The sequence below is a fragment of the Rhynchophorus ferrugineus genome, unplaced genomic scaffold, assembly GCF_030347505.1.
Source record: "Rhynchophorus ferrugineus isolate W39M unplaced genomic scaffold, kcgeb_rfMv2 rfM1, whole genome shotgun sequence".
In the NCBI taxonomy this organism is placed as follows: domain Eukaryota; kingdom Metazoa; phylum Arthropoda; class Insecta; order Coleoptera; family Curculionidae; genus Rhynchophorus; species Rhynchophorus ferrugineus.
In genome coordinates this window covers 32,150,926-32,159,581 of record NW_027472580.1, presented here as the reverse complement: position 1 = coordinate 32,159,581, position 8,656 = coordinate 32,150,926, and the positions used below count along the sequence as shown (strand labels likewise).

Sequence of the window (8,656 nt, the reverse complement as noted above, 5' to 3'; positions counted from 1 at the left end):
AAAATTATTATATATAGTCTGATATATAATATGATGATGCATGATGATGATGTATATACATGATCACGATGCTTAATGTATTACCTTTCGCAAATTTTAAATTCGTTTTACAATCAGACACTATTTTCCTTCTCATTTTACTCTAGTTAAAAAGAGACATAATTCTGCCTGATAAGTTCTAACATGTAACCGAACGAGACGGCCGAAGTCGTTCGGTTGTCAAACGTATGCAAAATTCCTCAAAACAATGACAAACGGTTATAAACCGATGGAGTTATTTTAATGTTTTGCTTGTTTGATAAATTTCAAATCCATACTTATTGTTACTCAAAATGACAATTCTGAAGCCAGAAAAAACAGATTTCGCCTCTAATCAGTTAAGTAGAACAGGAACGACATAACGGAGTTCCCCTCTTGCCGGTAAAATTGGTTGGAGAGGTAAACGTATAATAAAAATCATATAATAAAATGAAGGAAGATTATTTCAGTTTATATATTTAGATGAGATATGTGTATTTCAGAATGGGATTAATATACCGAATGGTCACTGGTGGCAAGATGATAATTAAAATAGTGTAATGACAACAAAAGTTGTTGGAAAAAATTAAACGTTGAAATAACAATTGATTAGGTTAGAATTCAATACTTAACAGGAATGGTTAAGAACACCTGCAGATTGGATGAACTCGATGGGACATTGAAGAAGAAATTGACAAATGAATTGTGAACAAATGTTGGATAGGTTGGAAATTAACAGCTTAGTTATTCACTTGAAAGAAACTTTATGTATATGATATAATTCAATACTGCCAATTTCTAAAGCTTTGTGATGAGAGTGGGAATAAGTAAAGTTGAGTTTATAATTAATATATGATGATTGTAGAAAATGCTGTTGTAAATTGTAAAAGATGTATGTGCATAAATATGAGTGTAGTTGTTCTGAATATACATGAGTACTTGGTTAAAAGTTTCAGGAGAGAAAGAATAGTAACTGTTTTGCAGATATGTTAAATGCATTAGGAAAAATGCAGTGATTAATCCTAGTTTTATCAAGAAATATGTATACAGGTATTAGCAGAACAAACTAAGGAGAAATAGAGTGATATCCAAATGTCTTTACACGGAAACACTGTACCGAAGGACGCAAAAAGTAAGCGTTAAAGGTAAATATATTCTTTAATGAATGTAAAATATATTAGTTGGATATACAACTGTTAATTAGGTAGACTAAGCCTTCAGAGGATACAATAACTACAAACGCGCGTAGAACTCCAACTCATAGGTGGTATGGAAAATAGTTCAATGTAAATATAATCAAACACAAACCTTACCTACAAACTATTATAACTGTGTACTTAATTCTAATTTTAGGTCCCTCGATAATATGTGCATTTGATTTACTGTATAATATATAATGTTAATATAAATTATACTTTATAACAGTATTTTTGTTTAATTTATTATTTAGATTGGAATTTTGTCAAAGCCAAATTGAAATAACACTCAAAGTTGAAACATTGGCAAGGTTTTGACGTCACATATTTAGATGATGTATGTGAAAAACTTCTTTGGACAGACTATATATAATAATTATATGTTATATTGAGGCCATATTAGCAAAAATTTTTGTAGTTTTATCCAGTCACAGATCAATATACCTTTAAATAATATATAGCGTAATTGAGTGAAAATAGTTCAATAATGCTACAAATTCAGAGACTATTCCAAAACTAGATCGTTATAATCAAAATCAAAATATTCTCTGTCAAGATTTCCTATTGCTGATTATATCCCGCTTAATTAATTCGGTGTCCATTAATAAAAATGTTTGACCAGAAAATACTTAATAGCTATTTACCATATTGTTTTATGTATTGAAATCTCGGATTTATATGTTAATCCTTGAAAATATCTTAAATGAGTAAGTAACAATTTATGGAGTATTCAGTATTAAAGTATATATTATTTTCAAAGCTGCGCATTTTTAAATTTGTAATGAGTCAATTCACTAAAGCACAAACTGGATGAAAGCAATCCAAAGAAAGCCAAAAAATCTTCAACAATGCTCAATAATGTTACATAGCCAGCAATAGAAATGAATAGCCCCTTCTGAATACTTAGTCTATAGCTGATAGAAAACTGGATACGCCAGTAAGTGAGTTTCGAATTCTCAAGAATAAATCAAATGAATTTCTATTACTTTTGAAGTTGAACTTCATACATAATGCTAACTTGAATATTCTTCTATGTTATTCACTCGCCAAGTATTGAACAGATAAGTATTTTTATATATCTTAAAGCTATTTCATCAGCAACTGAGTAAATTAATTACTGTAGTGTTACTACTGTAACAATAATTTATAAGGTTTACTATTTACCCACGTGTCAGTAGTTCTTTAATATTATTTAATGTTCGGTATACGTTATATTAACGTCATCACCCGATTTATAGCGCATTCACTTAAGACATAGTTGGAGAGTGTTTTATTTTATAATAATTATTATTATTTACTACCTCAACTACTGTATGGTTTTATCATCTAATCATTCGGTTTTATTATTGAGGACATCGTTATATTAACGACAAAATTATATTACCGAACTTTAACTAAAGCATACGTTCACAATTTGCAACTGGAATACATATTTTCGTTCAGAAAATACTTCCTTTATATAAATTCGTCATTCGTATTGCTGTATTAAATAGGTATATTACTATGCTTATATATATTTATATTGTTATTAGATATTACTGTACTAATATATTATTATCTTCTAATAACTATTTAATGTAATATAGGGTGGGGCAAAAGCACTGCCACCATTGTCGCAATTTTCGCTGAGTTGCAATAATGGAACTAATATTTTCAATAAATATTGTAACTATTTCTGCTCTTTCTTGTGGCGTATATTTATCCACAATAAAATTTGGACGTCTACACAACACAATGGTTAAAGTGAAACTTCGCTAAACGCCATATAACCAATCAATCAAAATAGTAGCAGGAGTTTTGTCCCACCTTAGTGTCAAATCAAAATGGTGGCGGGAGTTTTGTCCCATACTATATTAGGTGTTAAATTATTGAAGAAACGTTATGAGCCTGGGGTATCTGTCGACTGAACGTATCAACCATAGTTGCACACGAATTTGTGTTACTATACAGCTAAAAATAATTTTGTTCAAGCTAATGATGTGTATTTGATGTTATAATAAGCCTGCAATCTATTAACATCTGTTTAAACTATAACTGGGAATTTCAAGCTACAACAGTTGATGCCTTTCAACCGCGCGATATATTAATCACGGTCAGAATACTACGAATGAAACGACGAATGAATTGTAGGTTTATACAGAAACCGTCATGTGTTAACATTGCAAAATAATACAAATGAATGCAAAATATGAGTAAATTAATTACATTACATTAAATTAAATTTATTTACAATTTGCATTACAATTAAAAATTAAACACATAAGTTGATTTTGACTGAAAGTTGGCAAAAGTAATAGCTGGCAATAAGTGATTTAAAGTTTCCACTGAAATATTTTGTATAAAAAAAACTTTACAATTAGTTGAATATATGGATCATGTATGAACAATACTTTATTAGGATATTCGCTTGAGATTAATTATTGAGACGAATATAATTTAAAATATTTTATTCGACGGGTTACCAATAGAACATTGGTATCACGCCATGAAATATTTAATAATTCAGGCACTAAACTTAGCTTATGCATATTCAACTATACCATTAATCAGTATGCATGCATAGCCTATAATTATCTAATATACATCGATCAAAACATTTAAGGTTCTGATATGGTAGCTATTTAATGGGTCTAAAAATATTAGGTTACCGGTATTGTTTAATTATTTTTTTTAATCAATAAAATTATAAATAAAATTAATTAAAGTACAATTTATTCATCCAAATTTTTCAATTAACAGTAAACTTCAACATTCATAGTTTCAATGAGTTTTAGTAGGCCACATGTCAACCCCCTTCCTAGTGACTTTTCATCTTTTTATCTAGAGCATGATAATAAATAAAACTTTCTATTATCAGACGGAACTCCTTTCTTTCTCTCTATATATCTAATCTATATACATATTTTGTGGTCTCTCGTAATTAACCATACATTTATTTACTACATTAATTTCAAATTTTTGTTGTATGTTAAAAATGTTTGCAGTTATAGTTTACGAAACATATATACGTCAGAGCATTCCAGATTTCAAAAACCCATCCTGACAATGTATTTATGTATAATAAAAACGAATGAAGCTTCGATCGATCGTTTGTTTGATTTCATATAAATTAAAGCTTTTCAATATTATAGAAAAATTACTGAAGTATATTCTAATCTAAAATAAAAAATTATTAAAAAATAATTAATGCATAAAATATTATAAAAAAACAGTTTCTAGAAAATAAGCTTTCGAATATGCGTTATTATAGTCCAGTCGCGTGACTTTGAACTATTTCGATCTTCTATAGAATAATTATTAATTTCTTCCATTTTATCTAACCGCTAGTTAGAAAAAGTGTAGAGTAATACTTTAGATTTCAATCGTTTATTTTTCTATTTTTAACCAACTTCGAAAAAGGTGAAGGTTCTATGTTCGGCTGTATATATATTTTTTTCAATGTATGTTCATCGATCTCACCGTCAATTGTGGTCCGATTTTCAAAATTCTTTTTTTTACTCGAAGAGTGTGCACACCGACGTGGTCCTATTGGAACTAAATCAAGATCTGTTAAGTGTAAAATCGAGGGAAATGCTCAAATTTCATAGGCACATACATTTTTCACATATATTTTATCTAAAATAATCAGATAACTTGGTATAGTGGTATTGCTGAGTTAGTGTGATGGAAAATCGAAAGTCATTCAATTTGATTTTTAAGTTCTAACAATTGCATATTAAACTTCGCATAATTATTGAGACAACTAATTATATAGGGTCAGCACCGGCTCCGAAGTAGTCAGTTGTTAGTAGTTAAAATAATGCTGTAAATAGATAAGTAGGTTTAGGTTGGTATTACATTAAAGAAGGTCGTGTTTCCTCAAAAATGCGTTATTTATCGATTTTTTGACTAACCATTAGATTGTTGCACTATTTCAATTCCAAATAATAAAAAGGAGAATCAACTGGTATTTGAGTTATTAGGTTTACTATTTTCTATATTATATAAATTCTCACCACTATATTATATTTATACCTATAGAATGAGTACGCTTTTCAGAATGACCGACAGCTTATTATATAATACATCTACAGGCACAAATCTCGTATATGAATTACACCTATAGCCGAATTAGAAAGTTCCGCTTGAGTTAATACTCTAGCAACACGAAAACATAATTCATGCATTACCAGGAATATAATTTCTATTCGGTGAGTTGCTTATTGAATTGAATTTGTATAACGTGTAGGGCTGCGATGGTGTAGAATATTTAATAATGAATGTACTAAATCCAACTTATACATATATAACTCCATTATCAATCTGCAGATGTGCATAATCTCTAATTATCCATTGAACATGTATAATAGACACAGGCAACGTTCTATTATAAAATTAACTAAAAAAAGTATCAAATAAAACAAATCTATTGATTATTGATGAAATAAATGCATTATATTTAAGGTAGACGAATTTCAAGAACAAATTTTCAGAGAACGAAGTAAATTTAGATAGATGAATAACTAGCTTTTGTGTTTGTTGTTTAAAAATTAATTAATTAATTTTTCATCGTATTACTCAATTCCAAAATTGTAGTACGTAATTATTATATATAATGATAAAAATATCAAAGAGTCATGGAGTCCAGATTTCTGTTTAAGTTGTATTTTGTTTTTGCTGTTGAGTTGTAAAATCAATAGATTAAATCCCGAAATCAAAATGTTGTATAACAAAAACCGTTTTTTTTTTTGGGTAAAAAATGTATTGGAGAATATAATGGCAGATCAATTAAAGCTAAGTAGGTTGATGTCTAATAAAATAGAAGGGCGAGAAACAAGTGATATCGTTTGCCTAAGAGATGTCATTTTTTCCAGTGGTTTTCAGCATAGCAGGGAATGCAAGATGGGGCCCTTTGTCTGGAACTTTGTCGAAATCAATGTAAGGTCGATTCAAAGAAAAAAAAAAAAGAAAAAAAAATTATTCTTAAATTTAATTAATTAGAGGAATTGGCTAGAACTTTATGAAGCTTCAAGAAAATAGTTTTATGCGACTATAACTATAAAGTTTTGATCTATAGTAAAGATGTTCTAAGCATAATCAAGGTAGAGTATATAAACAGATATAAAAATACATAATAGCCGGTAGCTTGGTGGCGCAGTGACAAAGGCGATGGGACAGTCCTCCTACTGTTGCGATAGCCACGGTTTCAGATCCTACTGGGGCATGGTCGTAAATTTATGTTTGTGATTGTTTACAATTTGATCCCATTCACTGCAGTAACCAGGCTGGGTATATATATATATATATATATATATATATATATATATATATAATATATATATATATATATATATATATATATATATATATATAAATATATATATATATATATATATATATATATAATATATATATATATATATATATATATATATATATATATATATATACAAATATATATATATATATATATATATATATATATATATATATATATATAAATATATATATATATAAATATATATATATATATATATATATATATATATATATATATATATATATATATATATATGTATATATATATATATATATATAGAGAGAGAGAGAGAGAGAGAAATGTATTCATAAGCCTCATATATATGGTTCCTTCGAACGTAAGAGTTCACACTGTACATGACTATATACATGAGGGATAACACTGTTACTCTCTATTTCGTAACAATATGTCATCTATTTTTTCAACTGACTTCGGTAGACATCTGCACTAATAGATATTCGAGAGAGATTAGATTATATTAATAGATATTCAGTTTTAATATCTAACTACAGTAGCAATATACTGTATCAAACAACATTACTTTATGGTCATGTACTTCTGTATGGCACTCCTGGGCATAATTTTTGGCTTTTGAGGTTGTCGTAGTAAATTCACTTTTCAATGCCAGTAACTCAGAATTTCTTCATTTTTGCTTGGAAAACAAAACAAAACGCAATATTGAAACAGTTCAAAATTGTACTATCAGCCAATTCATATGGCAGCCATTTGCCCTCCTTTTTAATATCTCCCATCGCGTGTAAAGTCTTGGAATCAGTTTATTTGGTTCATCGTTACTTTGAGCAGGATATTCACCAAATAAGCATTGTTTTTGAACTTTTTTGGTCTTCCAGACCGTTCCTTTTTATTAACATCGAACTCACCACTTCCAGATGGTTGAAACCAAATCCAACAATCGGGATAGCATGGAGCGGTACCACCATAACTTTCCAAAAGTGCAAACAAAAAAAATGGATTTTCAAAATGCAATTTTGAGCTAATATTTTATTATGCTTAACGTCTCTATAGTTCAACAATACTGTGAATCTATAAATGGAAAACTATTATTTAATGTAGATAAACTTCAAAAAACCATCGAACCTAACGTTTAGGTTTAACGTTGGGTCGTTTAATAGTTATCTATATTGAAATATCGCATTTTCATCAATAAGTATCGCTGAACAAAATATATAGAAATGCAAAACACATTGAACAGTAGCAGCACAACAGTATTATTATGAATTATTATTAGTTATTAATATGTATTTCCTTAAAATTATGATTAAAAGACTCACTTATCACAGCTTAGCAACTTAAATATTAAAAAGGACTGAAAATTGGGTTGCAAAAAAATTTTTAACTGACTTCCAAAAAGGAGGAGGTTCTATTTTTGGCTGTATATTTTTTTTAATGTATGGTCGCCGATTTCTCTTTTTTTATTCAAAAGAGTGCACTTTCGAGGTGGTCCAAGTGGAACCAAGTCGGGATCTGTTTGGTGGAAGGAGGGGGAGGTAAATCAAGGGAAATTATCTTTTATCTAAAATTATCAGATATTTGTCTATAATGTTATTGCTGAACTGGTGTGATGAAAAAATCGAAAAAGTAGTTCAGCGTAAATCTGTTTGCTTTTTAGGCACTATCCATAACATATGAGAAGTAGTAGAAACTTTATAGGCAACTGTATCTATAATGTAATGATTATAACGTTAAGCTCACACGCGGAAGTCGCTCGTTCGATTCCCAAAAGGGCAGTAACTGCTTTTATTCTAGTTTGATTGGAACATTTGTGATATCACCTAGCCTAGGTAGCGGACCTTAGGCCCTGAAACGTTCCTTATTTATAATAATTGTTTTTTTATTGCTATTTTCCCTCATACGGGCTGTACTTTTACTTTGGCTATCCACTGTAATAGTTGATAAAATAACTGCGTAATTTATTGAGCAAATATCGATCGATAGAGAGAAAAATAAAATATTTTTAACAAGAAAATTGATCCGCCTCCAAAAAATAAATAAGGCACTCACTAAATCGTAAAACATAAACAAACTTAGATGTATGACAAAAAAAGAACGTTTTAATATATAATATTTACGTAATAATTGTTGTAATAACTAAATAAAATAAACAAAAATTTATTTATCCTAT

At 28.8% G+C, this 8,656-nt stretch overlaps 1 long non-coding RNA gene across 1 annotated transcript; it reads left to right on the top strand.

Moving 5' to 3' along the window:
* The first annotated feature begins 325 nt into the window (after window positions 1-325).
* On the top strand, window positions 326-1,383 carry LOC143196288 (uncharacterized). The gene is made up of 3 exons (XR_013005729.1): window positions 326-438; window positions 522-1,163; window positions 1,223-1,383. It is a non-coding gene; the product is annotated as an uncharacterized LOC143196288 (long non-coding RNA).
* The last annotated feature ends 7,273 nt before the right edge of the window (window positions 1,384-8,656 follow it).